The sequence below is a fragment of the Cololabis saira genome, chromosome 1 (assembly GCF_033807715.1).
Source record: "Cololabis saira isolate AMF1-May2022 chromosome 1, fColSai1.1, whole genome shotgun sequence".
Lineage (NCBI taxonomy): Eukaryota > Metazoa > Chordata > Actinopteri > Beloniformes > Belonidae > Cololabis > Cololabis saira.
The window spans coordinates 2,399,741-2,415,197 of record NC_084587.1 but is presented as its reverse complement, the minus strand read 5'-3'; the positions used below and the strand labels follow the sequence as shown (position 1 = coordinate 2,415,197).

Here is a 15,457-nt window from a genome sequence, read left to right as displayed (position 1 = left end):
CCGTTTGTGTTCCATTGTTCCATCATTTAAATAAAAAAGTTCTTTGTTTGCCTGCTGGATTTCAGTTTCCTGCTCACTGCAAACTCACAAGACATCAGTGTCAGAATATTAGAAAAGAGTCACACAGTAGTGCGTTTTTATGTGGTTTTTATCACCATATGTACTATTTGTGCTGGATTTAATTTACCTCTGGACCTGCAATAATTCTAAAATGACACCATGACATCTGTATTTCGTTCAGCCGATTCACACTAGATAAATGAAGTCTGTGTTGTACTGCCCTCATTCTTTTGAACAATTCCCTTTATTTAACACTACATTTTAATATTGAGTCAAAAGCGTCTGAGCAGACACTTAAAGGGGACCATTTATGGCATCTAATACCTATTTTAAACAGGCCTTGAATGTCTTAAAAACAAGCTTTTGATTATTTTTTGCTAAATAAATTAGAAATTCAGCCTCTGAGCCATGTCTTTATCTTCCCATTCTCTAACCTCATTATCTCTACTGGGTTCTGAGTGGGCGGGGCTATGATAATGAGACTCTGTGCTGATTGGCTGCCTGAATGACGCAATATACCGCTACGAAAAAATGGCGGTAGCTCCGGCCGGCGGAGTTTCACCGTGTCCTAACTGCATGCGATGCGAGTGAGCGTCAGCGACAAAATCAATTCCATTGCTTTATTTTCTATTGGACTGTCCTAACTGGACGCGGCGCAACGTTTTGAGCTGAACATTTGTCGGACGCCCTGCTTCTATTTTCTTCCTGTCGCTCGCGTTGAAAGCCGGTTGAAAGCGCTGTAGGAAACAGTCATGGATGAGGAACGGCTGATCCAGTTAGTTGAGAAGTTATCTCTATGATTCCTCATTTCACTACAAAAACCTCAATAAAGTGGCAGCTGCTGGAGGGAGATGGACAGGGAGCTGGAAGTTTCTGACCGTTATATTTGCGTATTTTGTCAGGATGCTGAGCAGACGTTAATTTATCGTTAGCTTCTGTTAATGTACTCTAGCTACTGTTAAACCGTTGAGGGAGGGTAGTTAGCAAGTTCATCACAATAATATGGCCTGTTAGAGTTGAACAACAATTAATAACAGAACTGCATATTAACGGTTTCAGTATGGACAGAGAGACGATGTCACGCCGTGCAACGCGATAGTCGGACGCTGGCATGCAGTTCGGACACGGTGTTAGTTGTGGGCGTGGTTTGCATTTTGGTTACGTAACGACGGGAGCAGAATCTGAACGGCTCGTAGATCCACATCACACTGGACGATCATCCAGGCGGCTGTACAGACACTGCAGAATTTGGTTGCTTTCCTCCTTCTTTGAGTTGGCAGGCTGAGGGGAGACCACTTTATATATGTTAAAGCAAGAAAAAAACACTTTATGTATGTTAAAGCAAGAAAAAAACACTTTATATATGTTAAAACAAGAGAAAACCTGTTTTTCATAATAGGTCCCCTTTAAATAATAGTGAATGTGCCGCTACAGTAGGATTCACAAACTATTTCTAAAGGGGTGTAGTACGATTTCTTGTTCAGGTTACATTAATAAGGTCAGGGCTGGGATGTGCTGCCGCATCAGCAGCTCACGGCCGGAGAACAGACGCGATCGCCGGGTCAACCTGCGCTGTCGTCCCGGGGAGAAACTGCAGCTCTGTGGAGAATTGTCGCCGGCTGAAATAAATAATTTAGGAAAATAAATGTTGGTTTAATAGATGAAATCTAACAGTCGTAGCTGTCACGTTAGTTTGTCTAAATATACAGGCTTCATGTTTTCACTAGATAGATATATATATATATATACAGACAGATCAGAGCTGTATATCTTATAGCTCAACAGGTTCAGTAGGCGACTTTCATACAGCAAACGGGGGTTCGATTCCAGTCGGGCCATATTTTGCAAATTTCCCCGATGTGGGACTAATAAAGGATTATCTTATCTTAAATGTTGAAATAGCAGTAAAACCAAATTCATTGATGAAATGACATAAGGGATGGAAATGGATTTTAATAAATGTATTGAAATGAACATATCAGTCTATTGAAGTTCATTTTATTTTATTTATCTTCTCCTCGAGTCGCTCTCTCTCCATCTTCTCCTCCTTGTCCAAACCCTCTCTCTGCATCTATTTATTTCAGCTCCCGGACAAATTCTCTGTCAAAACACAGCAATGAAAAGTAGTTATTTCATGAAAAGACAACGAACTACCGATATATAACGTTGTCATAACACTTAGTTCACTTTTATTTACGTAGCAAGCACGCTAAGATAACTAACAAAAACCTAACATACTATTAAAAACCCACAATTTAATCGTTGTCCTTACACTAAATGGAATTAAAAAGGTTATATATTAAAGTTACTTACATTTATATTCCTCCTTCTCCCTCTCCACGGTGCAATTAGTCCTTTCTGCCTTCACGTCACATCACTGTCCGATTGCAGCTGTTTTCTCAATAAAGCTTTGAGAAAGAAAAGAAAAAAGCGCTGCCCGGCCGAGGCCGCATTGCATTCTGGGATATAGTGAGCGAGGTAGGCTGGTCTGAGCATGCTGCGGATTTCTTTCCAGATCAGTACAACATCCGGGTATTTTTCGCACACTGCAGATTTCCTTCTGTTCACATACAGCATACTACTTACTACACTTTGGCCAAATCAGTGTATACTTGTAGTACAGGCCTGAGTCTTGAACGCAGCACCTTAGACCACTCGGCCATCCTGACTGTTGAAAGCCTCGTAGCAGAACTTCACAGAAGTCGTCCACCAGAGGATCTACCAAGAACTGGTGGAACAGAACACAAGTCTGACGTGAGACACCAGGAAAAGGGATTTGTTGTGTCAAAGCAGCATGAAATAGTCAGAAGTGGGATTTGAACGCACTCCTCCATTGGGAGACCAGAATACTCTGTACACATGAAGAAGAAACATTATCCTTAAGTCTGACGCCTTAAACCACTCGGCCATTCTGACTCCAAATATAAGACCTCACAAAGTTATCGATGACATTTTACATGACAATCATTGTTCCCAGAGACGATTTAAACATTGATTTACCAGTTTTAACCACGGAGAGTTATCCAGATGTAAAATAGAAGAAACTGGTTTAAAGGAACCACCTGTTCCCCTAAGACGACTCAAAAATGAAATACTTTCAAACATTTGGTTTCATGGATCATCATCATCATCATCATCATGGTCGTCATCATCATCATCATCATCATCATCATCATCATGCTCATCACTTCCATCAAAGGAAGATTAAGTTCCAGAACTCTGGGGAACCAAAACTCCAAAGATTCATTAAATTCCTCCAAATCCGTTAAAGTCAAGGTTATTTGTGTCACACATTTCATGTACAAGAACATTCACTTCATGTAAATGAAGGGGATTTCTTCTAAATCGTGACACAAAGACGACCAAAGCTGGCTGGTTTGTATTTTTACTATTTATATTCTACAGACAAAACAATGCATTAAAGAACAATGTCACACTAAATTGAGAGATAAATCAGTAAAGACATACAAGATTGAAGAAAAAACATCACTTTTGTTCCATAAGCAGGAATTGCCTGTGGGCCGTGGTGGTGAGAGCAGATAATCCCAGCCACTAGACCATGAGGAACATGTGACATTCACTTGGAGGTTTTTCTGCCTCGTGCATTATTGCATCAGTCCAGTGTTCTGTTAGTACGGTATTGTGGTTGAATCTACCAGCCTGAAACTGAAAAAAAACAACAGGTAAACATCAGTACTGCTGCTTTACAGAGGTGAGTTGATTATTGATTCAAGCTCAAACCCTGGATTGAAACATTTGATCTTTTACATGAAATATGTAGAAAGAGACCATAGACTTGGAGAGGTTTGGTAATCACAATTGTCATTGACATTTGAATGAACAGAGCTCTCTCTTTGTACCCACTCCTGAATGGTTTAAAGCTTTCTCAAGAAGCCCTGGCAGTGACGGTCAGCCAACGACTGTTCAATGATGAGCACCAATAATCACCTCCATATTCATGAGGGCTGTTAAAATGTGATGAGAGTTCAGTCTGCTTTCTAATGCTTAGATAATGTTATGGACCAACAAGAAGCACTTACTACACTGAGAAACATTTTACGTGTTTGTGTTGACAAACAGTTTCCTCCCAAACGAGGAAGCTTTGGAGAGTTTAAAATTACATTTTGCTAAAACTACGAAACACTTAACTGTCATTTTATTCCTCGGTCAACTTTTTAACATACACCTGGATATGCCAATTTTTTTTTTATATACTAGTCAGTTAATATGGGGTAAATCCACAAAGAACAGATTGCGCCCGCAAATAGCGCTGTTAATTGCGCTGCATTTGCGCCCGCAATTTGCCCCGCTTTAAGGTCCTATTCACAAAAGATTTTGCTCTAATGATATACCGGAGCAAACACGCCCATAAAGTTTTGCGGCTGAGTGCAATTTGCCCTTGTCTCAGTAAGTGAGCGGAGCTGTTTCCAGTGTTCTCCATATTTCAGCACACACATTGGTCCCTAATGAAAACTGCAGAAATAAAAAAATAAAGCGAGTGAAAATAAAATGTCCCTCCCCACTTTTCAAACTCATGCTTTCCCCCAGTTTTTTTACAGTTTAAGAACTAACGGTAGGCTCAGCCTGTATTACAAATCATCAGGACAATGTGCGAAGAGCCCCGCTCCCCCTCCTCCCTCCTCCCTCAGTGCTGCTCAAGGCTGATTTATGGTTCCGCATTAAATCGACGCAGACCATACGGCGTAGGTTACGCGATACGCGCACCGTACAGTGCGCGTCGCCGCGTACCCTACGGCGTAACCTTACGACGTAGGCTCTGCATCGATTTAACGCAGACCATTATTTAGGCATAATTAGGCTTAACTAGTGTGTGCGTATGTGACAGACGCGCATGGGACGATTGTGAAATACGGAATTTGTATGAATTCTAATTCCCAATTACGTAACAATTCCGTATTTCAAGGGACGTGTGGCAAGCCCACTCACCGCGGCTGCATCTCCAGCAGCAGCTGAGAGTCCTGACTGACGCTGAGCTTCACAGGGACACGATCAGCGCTATTTTATTATAAGTCTGATATAGCCTATGTTGTGATATGTGATGACATTATTAAGCTGTTAAACACACACATTCTAGATTTATATGTTTATATGGAATTGTTTGTAATAAAGCAGCCCCTTATAGGATGAATCCTGAGCTCCTGTTATTTTTATTTTTAAATCCGAGATAAGTCCACAACCCCACTTGATCTGACTGTCTACAGTCATGTCAGACTGTAGATTTCACCCTTAATATCATTCAGTATCACACAGGCTTGAATGATATTGAAGAGAGAGAGAAACAGAGAGATGGGGAGTGAGGAGTGAGTTTGCGCGCAGTTTAATACACGCTTCTGAAACACGGTATTTGCTCCACTATTTTTGCGTGTGGCAAATAGCGCTGGCCTTTGTGAATTAGACGGTTTTTGCAATGAGGCTTATTTGCATAGAAAGGGGGCAATTTTGCGCCGAATGTATGAATATTACCTAATTTACATGCATGTAAATGGCACAGGCGCACCATGACACTATTTGCTTGGCAGCGCAGTTTGTGGAGCAATTCGCCCTTTGCGAGTGCTTTGTGAATTAGACGCTCTCTTTTTCTGTCATCTGCACCGGTTTAGCGGCCGCAAAAGCCGCGCAGTCCTTTTGTGGATTTACCCCTATGTTTCTTTCTCGATGTAAAGTTGGACATTTTAAAGTGGATGTGAATGGAGATTGACAGTTTTTTGTTCAGTTGAGGAACTGCAACAAAATTGATTTCTGCATGAGACCCAATGCGTGAAAGAGATGGTCGGCCTTCCTGTCCTGAGCACCGGAGTGGTTTTCCAAGTCCAAATAATGCCACTGTAAAGTCACACGTGTTTACACCCAGTTTCAAACAGGGGACCTTCTGCGTGCTAGGCAAACATGATAACCACTACACTACGGAAACTCACATGCTTTGAAATCGGTGGGCAGATAGTGTCTGATTGCCACAATTCTCGACAGCAAGACGGATACTGCAGGTTCTCTCCTGGCTGCTTTCAGGGGCGGACTGGCCATCTGTGTGATCTGGAGAATCACAGAACGGCTGGTAGTCCAGGATGCCTGGCGGCCGGCCCATGGATCTATCGGCCACACACCACGCAGTCGTCACGTGATCTGGTCACGTTGCCGGCAGGGAAAAAAAGTCAACAGTGTCCGCGTGTAACCTATCTACCATGGCCTCAGTGTTAGGGCTCGGCCAGGCGGGGCTTTATAAATTTATTAAATATATGAGCGCGGAGTCGGCGTTGCGAGGAGCTGCGCGGCGACGAGCACGAGCCGGGCGCGCGCCGGTGGACAGTGAGTCGCGCTGTGAAGCCTGATTTATGGTTCTGCGTTAAATCGACGCGTCGCCGCGTAACCTACGCCGTAGACTCTGCGTCGATTTAACGCGGAACCATAAATCAGCCTTAAACCACACCTGCAGCTCGTCAGCTCATCAGGAGGAGAAGTTAACGTTCGTTGTTGGTTCGTTCACTGTGAGCTTTGTTGGTTTGTTTGTTAGTTTGCTGGTGTTTTTGTTTTCCTCTCTTCTCTTTCCTCTCTTTCCTCTTTTCTATTAAACTACGCCTCGTTTTGGCTAAAATTTAACCTGGTTTGGTGTCGTGTGATTGGGTTCAGAGAGAACGACCCATAACACTGGTGTGTACAGACGTGTATAGACGTGTTAAAGAGGTAAAGCCACAGATTTGTTTTCTTTATTGTTATAATCTGTGCTTTAAATGAATCTGACATTGTTTATTATAAAACAGACTGATTTATTGCTTGTGTAGTTGAAAAATACATGAGAACAGGACCTTGAAAAAATAATTGCATATTAAATCGCAATCGCAATATTGAGGAAAAAAATCACAATTAGATTATTTTCAAAAATCGTTTTAGCCCTAGTTTTACGTCTCATTTATTAATTAACACACGCACTAATATACTAGGGAAACAGTTAGGCACCAAATATAATATATTTAATTGATCCCACAAAGGAGTAATTCATGTTATATCAGCTATAGAGAACAAGGTAGTGCTGAAAAACAATATATATCCCCCTCACAAAATAATAAAATAGAGAAACATATTTTCTCATCAACAAAACATATTTAAAATTTTCCAAGTAACAAAATAACATATTTGAACCATTTTTCAGACAATGAAATAACATTTGAACCATCTTTCAGACAATTAAATAACATGTTTTGTTGATGAGAAAATATGTTTCTCTGTTATTCTTTTGTGAGGGGGGAGCACACAGGCACAAGAACACCTGGAAGCGTTCACGCTTACGACCACAGAGAAAGATCCTCATGTCCCTTGACAATGACAAAAGTGACCTGGGGCCTGTACTACGAAGCGGGATTTGGGGTTAGCGAGGTAACTTCAGGTTTAACCCTGGGTTTTCAGGACTACGACGGTGGTTCACGTCTTACCGGGGTACATCGCCATGGTAACTTATGCTGAACAGCTAACCTGCTCCGGAGCAGGTTATGTTCGAGATACAGATCGCCGGGTATAAAAGCACCGCCCACTGACCAATCAGCTCTCTTGGAAAATGGCATGCCCTTTCGAAGAGAATCCAGTGGAGCTTGGTGCGCGGATCGTGAGAGGATCCCTCCGAACAGAACGCGTATTCAGGGACCACCAAAACCCCTTTGCTTTCCCTGATGAGTACCTGTATGAACGATCCAAAAAAAAAGAAAAAAAGAGGTGGAGGAGAAAATAAAAAATAAATCAATCAATGAATAAATAAAACAAATCATCACCCAAAATCCGATGTACAGTCAATCCAAAACTAATACCAATTAAATAAATAAATCAAGAAGAAATCAAAAAGAAGATGCATTTGTAAGGGGATAGCAAAAAAGGGATTTTCAATTTCGTCCCTCGAACATTCTGAGAAGTCACTTTAAAATACTAAATACCCCCCTCCTGAAAAAATAAAAAATAAAATAAAATAAATAAATAAACCTAATTCTTTGGTACAGCATCAGCACAAGTTATCAAATTTCAAAAAAATGTCATACATTCTGGATTCATTACAAATCAACTGAAATATTGCAAGCCTTTTATTATTTTAATATTGCTGATCATGGTTTACAGTTTAAGATTAAGATTCCCAGAATATTCAAATATATGTTTATATCCCTATGAACTTATGCATTTATACAGTCAGCGATCTTTTGCCAGCTGTCTTTCCTGCATTTTGCAGCTGCAACTGTGTTGCTTTTTGCCTGTATTATATGCCTATACTCATCATATTTCCGTAAAATTATTGTTTGCTCTTCGCTACTGAAATAAGCGGCTCTGACAGTGGACTTCTCCATGCTTGCGATTGGTCATGCGCTGAAAACACCGCCCCTTTTATGTGCACGCGCTCATATCCAGATTGGAGAAACCTGGGTTGATATACCGAGTTGATAACCACCGTCGTGTGACCGCTTAGCGTGATTGAGATTGTCCGGGTTAGTGAATCTGGATAAGGAAAAGATATCCTGGGTATGTTGAACTTGCTTCGTAGTACAGGCCCCAGTTGAAGAAACTCCTTATCCCCAAACATTGAGAAAAATGGCATTGCTGGTTTGTTTTTTTTAGGTTAGTATTCAACCTTCATTTCTATGTGAGTATTCAAGTTAAACTGTATATTTACAGCCTCTTTACATTGTGATTTATCATAACTCATACAGTGTTGTGTATTTCAGGTACCTGTTTTGTATTGGTTCAACCAGAGGGACTGCAGTGAGACCTTAATTTCTATGTGACAGTATTCAAGTTAAACTAGAATACTATGCTCTTAACACAACATCTAGTCAAATCAGTGCTATTGCTATAATTTGGATGGTATAGTATCATGAGCCACAATTAAGTATTGTGACACTCATGCCAGGCGTTATTGTTGTTGTTCTTGTTGAGTTTCCGCACGCCGATTGCTTTGGGCCGGGCCGGGCCTAGTCAAAGTCAAAGTCCAGGGCCGTTTTTTAGTCCCAGTCCGTCCCTGCTTGCACGGATCCAAGGATGAGGGCACAAAATGTCGGCGAGTTCGTCAGTGGTTAGATTTGTTTTTTACGGACAACACAGAGTTCTTTTGCCACATAAATAAAAATAAGAAGCATGGCGTGGCTGCACTGTCTGTTTAACATCAGTTTTTTAAGGAAAGGTTTATTTACTGCAACTTTAAAAACATTAGGTACATATCCTAAGTTTAGGCATAAGTTGATCTGGTCCAGTATTGTCGTACCAATAAGAGAAAAAAATATGTACATAGTTCTTTGCAAAATATGTTTAGATAAATGAAAATGACCTTTTATGCTGCATGTGCTTGGCAAACATCAGAATGTAACATGTATACTACTGGGTATTGGTCTGATGTCAAAGGTCTGAATAAAAAAATCTGAACAGAAAAAGTTTCATTTTTGCAACATCAAAGATGAAAATGTCACATCTTATCTGCCTAAAGTGGCACACAGACATACTAATGAGAAGAAACTACCTGTCCTGATGTGCAGGTGTGAGGCTTGTGACTTCCTTCTGAAAACAGTCTCTAGAGTGATGACACTTGCTGGCTGGAAAATCCCTCCTGTACGCACAGCTGATGAAAGTAGGGTGTCTTGGGCAGGTTGTGCAGAAAGATCTGCCTGGAGATGGTGGCGGTTCCGCCTCAACGCTGCTCCTTGATGGTGAATGACCTTGGAGTCACACACTCTTCTGAATCCACTGCTGGTGTCACCTGGGCCTTTTCCTGATCCAGCTTGATGAGGACTGTTTCTGCGGGTCGTAGTGGTGGAAGAGGTCTGGCTCCATGTCTGCCATTATAGTAGAAAGCTTGTTTTGCCTTCTCACCAGCATCTTTCTGTTTAACAGTCTTTCTGTTGGGCCACTTAGCTCAAACATTCTTCTCTGATGTGGGGAGTGTTGTTCTGATCTTTCTCCTGAAAGGAGAGGGAGTAGATCTGTAGGACATGAGGATCTATTACTCGGTCTTCTTGTCAGAGAATTCTCTTTGTCAGTCTGTACTGCTCTCTCCGCATGACAATTTCCTTGACGATGGTGAGGACTAGATGTGTACTTAAATTCTCGCTATCTCGCCAGGGCCTGGAACTCTGCACTGGAGAAGTGAGGACCATTGTTGCTCACCACCTCATCCGGGATCCCAAACTTTGCAAAGGTTGCTTTAAGTCTCTGAATGACTTTACTGCTTGTTGTGGATGTTACTGTACGTGCAGCACCTGGAGGAGCCGTGAGTAATAATCAGATATTACTAGGTAACTGTTCTTGTTGTGTTCACAGAGGTCAACAGCTATTCTGTTCCATGGACGGTCAGGCAGAGGTGAGTTGTGCCACAGAGGGGGTGCTGGTTCAGTTATCAAAAAGTTATTAATAATAGTCGAAGGACAATCATTAATAATTTTTAAAGTAGATTATTTATCAAATTGAATTATCAAAATTAATTAATCAAAACGGGGCACCACCTGATGTGATCAGGAAAATGATAACTAAACAGCAAAAATCAGTCTCAAGGTATATTATTCTACAGAATAATAGCGAAGTAAGGAGTCCACCTTTGCAACCAGCAGTTGTGACAAATATGTGCAAAATAATCACAAACAACTTCTCTCATTGAAATTAATCAGAATTTATTTTCACAAGTGTCAAAAAGATGATAAAACAACACTTAGGATAAATTCTGATGCCTAAACTACACATAAAATCAACAACTAACTAATAGTAAACACAAACTTCAGATTATGTGTGTGTGTGTGTGTGTGTGTGTGTGTGTGTGTGTACATGTATGTGTATTATTAGGGCCTGAGCACTGACAGTGCGAAGGCCCTATTGTATCTGTAGGAATTGTTCCCGTTCTCTTTTTTTTTCTGACGAAATGAGGACCCTTTTGCCCCGAAAGTCACCAAATTTTGCACGCAAACCAGGCCTGGCGAAAAATTAGATATTTAATGGTTTGCATTAATGGACGTGTCCTAACAGCTCAACAGCGCCCCCTAGAAAACTTCGGCCCTAAAGCCCCACAATACGGTTTGACGTACATGCACGAAAATCGGTACACACCTGTATCATGTCGCAACTTAAAGGGGACCTATTATGGCATCTAATAACTTTTTCATTTAAATGATGGAACAATGGAACATAAACTGGTGAAAAATCAAATTTAAGATAAACACATTTTTGAGTTGAAACTGAAAACAAAACTCCTGATTTCTTTTTTCCTCAGAACATAACATAGCATGTCTAAATTGGTACCTGTAACTGAGCTCTCGGAGTAAAAGCTGCCCCACACTGATCAGACAATTTTTTATCCGGTGTGAATACGCTGATGACGCCTTAGGTGATCTTGTCGGGTAAAAGCTGCCCCACATTGATCACATCTGTAAGGTTTCTCTCCAGTGTGAATACGCTGATGACGCCTTAGATGACCTGGCATGGTAAAAGCTTCCCCGCACTGATCACATCTGTAAGGCTTAAATCCAGTGTGAATACGCTGATGACTCCTTACACTACCTTGTTGGGTAAAAGCTGCCCCACACTGATCACATCTATAAGGCTTATCCCCAGTGTGAATATGCTGATGACTCCTCAGATTATCTTGATGGGTAAAAGCTGCCCCACACTGATCACATCTGTAAGGCTTATCCCCAGTGTGAATACGCTGATGACTCCTTAGATAATCTTGTCGGGTAAAAGCTGCCCCACACTGATCACATCTGTAAGGCTTATCCCCAGTGTGAATACGCTGATGACTCCTTAGATGATCTTGTCGGGTAAAAGCTGCCCCACACTGATCACATCTGTAAGGCTTATCTCCAGTGTGAATACGCTGATGACTCCTTAGATGACCTTGTTCGGTAAAAGCGGCCCCACACTGATCACATTTGTACGGCTTTTCTCCAGTGTGAATACGCTGATGACTCCTTAGACTACCTTGTTGGGTAAAAGCTGCCCCACACTGATCACATCTGTACGGCTTTTCTCCAGTGTGAATACGCTGATGACTCCTTAGATTACCTTGTTGGGTAAAAGCTGCCCCACACTGATCACATTTGTACGGCTTTTCTCCAGTGTGAATACGCTGATGACTCCTTAGACTACCTTGTTGAGTAAAAGCTGCCCCACACTGATCACATCTGTACGGCTTTTCTTCAGTATGAATCCTCTTTCGGACCTTCAGACCTGGTGAAGTGGTGAGGAATTTATCCCTCCTATCACAGCAGTAACTCTTGGTTCTCTCTTTGGCTTTACGTTTCTGTAAGGAAAGAGAAAAAGACTTAGATCCTGTTGTTGGCTGACCTGACAAATCCTTTTTCAGTTCAAGTCAAGGGCTGTCATGTTCGCAGTGAAACAATGAAGAGTTTTATGTCTGAGTGCTATGTTAAGCATGTTCTGTTATCAATGGCTCTTGACAGCCAGAAATATTCACATAAAACATCTCAATATGTCAAAACAGAAGTGTGAAGGGCTAAAGCTATCCACCCTCAGAACAAAATCATAAATTGTTTGAAGAAATCCCTTGAGATGACTGATGGTGTGTTTAATGCATTCTGTACAAACTCAAAATGTCATCATTCAGCACTTCTTCTGCCCTGATCTTGTGTGTGCGGTACACAGTGTAGACAGCGAGCTAAACACATTCCAATAAAGACCCTGACGCAATAAGGATCATTTAGGTATCTATAGTTGAAGTACTTTAGTGAGACTGCAACAGAAACAGCAACACAGAAACATCAATAAATGTCAGTCACGGTAGTTACATTAGATAGATTAACACCAATTGTACTATGACCCCCCCCCCCGCCGGGATCACCACCTTATCGTGGTGGGGTGGTTTGCGTGTCTCCATGACCTCTAGAGCTATGTCGGCTGGAGTCTAGTACTCCTGGTAGGCTCTCCCATGCCGAACAGGTCGAAGGGTAGAGGCCGGACAAAGAGTGATCCCCTGGTCCTCCAGGTTGGAGGTTGGGCTGAGGGCCAATAACCCGCTCCCGTAAAAAAAAAAAACACTATTACAGAAACCACAAACAGAGCAAGAACACACCTGGGGAACATTGTGGCCAGTCCTCACAACGGGAGAGACATTATGACGCGCAGGGGCCAAAGCCGACCAGAACACCAGGACGCCCTTGGGCCGAACAAGCCACTGCTGCACCCAAGAAACACCATGATGATCGGGAACTGGAACGTGCGAACACTCTACACAAGCGGCAATTTATCACTGGCAGCAAGAGAAATGACTACGAGAGGGATTGACATAATGGGAATAAGCGAAACACACTGGACGGGACAAGGAAGAATGGAATTGGCAGAAGGAGAAACTATCATCTATTCGGGAAGAGACGACGACAACCACAGGCAAGGTGTAGGAATACTGATGTCGAAAACAGCAGCAAGAGCACTGATTGATTGGACTCCAGTCAACGAAAGAATCATCCAAGCCAGATATCATTCACGACACATCAAGCTTACGTTCATACACCTCTACGCACCAACAGAAGATGCAGAAGAACAAATGAAAGACGAATTCTACATGATACTCCAAGATATACTTGACAGCAGGAACAAGCATGACATGTTGATCGTGACAGGAGACATGAATGCAAAGGTAGGAGATGAACACCAAGAGTATGCAAGGATCATGGGCAAGCATGGGCTCAGGAGGAGGAACAACAACGGGGAAAGGCTGTGTGAAATGTGTGACATGAAAGAGCTAGTCATAACAGGAACCATGTTCCCACATAAAGACATACACAAAGCAACATGGGTATCTCCAGATGGCAAAACCAAAAATCAAGTTGACCACGCACTCATCAACAAGCGTTTCAGGAACTCAGTAGAAGATACAAGAGTACACAGGTCTGCAGATATTGGAAGTGACCACTATTTTGTGTGCTTAAGAATCAAGCTGAAACTGAAGAAAAAAACAAAGGAAAATAAAGCCACCAGAGTGAAGTATGACACCGCAAAGCTGAAAGAGGAAAACATCTTGGAGACCTTTGCCATCAGCCTAAGAAACCGGTACGAAGTCCTTGAGGAGGAAGAGCAGGGAGAAGTTGGAGATGAAGAGGTGGATCGTGACGCCCGAATAATGGAGAAGCCTTACAGGGAAGTGGCTGAGGCAGTCTTGGGAAGACCTCAGAAAAAGAAGAAGCCATGGATCGGCGAAGAATCGCGGAGGCTTGTAGAACAAAGGGATGCCATAAACAAGAAAATCCTGGGTCGACGTTCTGAAAGACTCAAAAACCAGCTAAGAGAGAAGTACGCAGAGAAGAACAGAGAGGTTAAAAGAAGCATCAAAGCAGACAAGAGGAAATGGGTGGAAAACATTGCAAGTGAAGCTGAAAACACTGCAAGGAAACAACACATGAAGACGCTGTACGGGCTCAAAAGAACACTGTGCAACGAGAGACCCAGGCAGAGCACAGCAGTGATGGACAGGGATGGGAACCTCATTAGGCGAAGGGAGGCAATAAAATCGAGATGGACAGAAGTTGAACACTTCAGGGAGGTCTTGAACAGAGCAGAGCCAATAAATCCAATAACTAAAGAGGATGAATGAGAGTTCAAAAACGAAATTGAAGAAATCACAATTGATGAACCAACACTGAGCTAAGTCAGAGAGACGATAAAAAGACTACAGAATGGGAAAGCACCAGGAATCGATAACATCACAGCTGAGCTGTTGAAGGCGGATGTAGAGTTCTCAGCAAGGAAAGTCCATCAACTGTTGGGAAAGATATGGAGAAATGGGAAAAGATACCAACAAACTGGAAGAGGGGCCTCATTATCAAGATAGCAAAGAAGGGTAATCTTAAGGAGTGCAAGAATTCGAGAGGCATAACCCTGCTGTCAGTAGGAGGAAAAGTACTCGGAAGAATTATTGTGGATCGCATAAGAAATGGAATCGACTCCAGACTCAGGAAAGAACAAGCAGGATACAGGACAGGCAGGGGAACTGAGCAAGTATGCATACTGCGAAACATCATCGAACAGGTTAATGAGTGGCAAGCAACACTATTCATTAATTTTGTAGACTTCGAAAAGGCTTTCGACTCCGTCCATCATGAAAGCCTGTGGATCATAATGAGGAAGTATGGAATCCCGGAGAAGATTGTGAGAATGGTCCAATTGTTCTATGAAGACTTCCAGTGTGCAGTGGAAGACCAAGGAGAAATATGCGAGTGGTTCAACCTTAAAACCGGCGTGAAACAGGGATGCAACATGTCCGGCTTCTTGTTCTTAATAGTAATGGATTGGATAATGCGTCGAACAGTTAAAAAAGGAGAAAATGGGATTCGCTGGAAGCTGACATCAAAACTCGACGACCTGGACTTCGCAGACGACGTAGCATTGCTCTCCTCCACAAAACGACATATGCAGA

At 42.2% G+C, this 15,457-nt stretch overlaps 1 protein-coding gene across 1 annotated transcript in view; it reads left to right on the top strand.

Annotated features, from left to right (window-relative positions):
* The window catches only part of LOC133447248 (zinc finger protein 208-like), a 190,882-nt gene that overhangs the window by 134,065 nt on the left and 41,360 nt on the right, over positions 1-15,457 (top strand). The window lies entirely within an intron of this gene.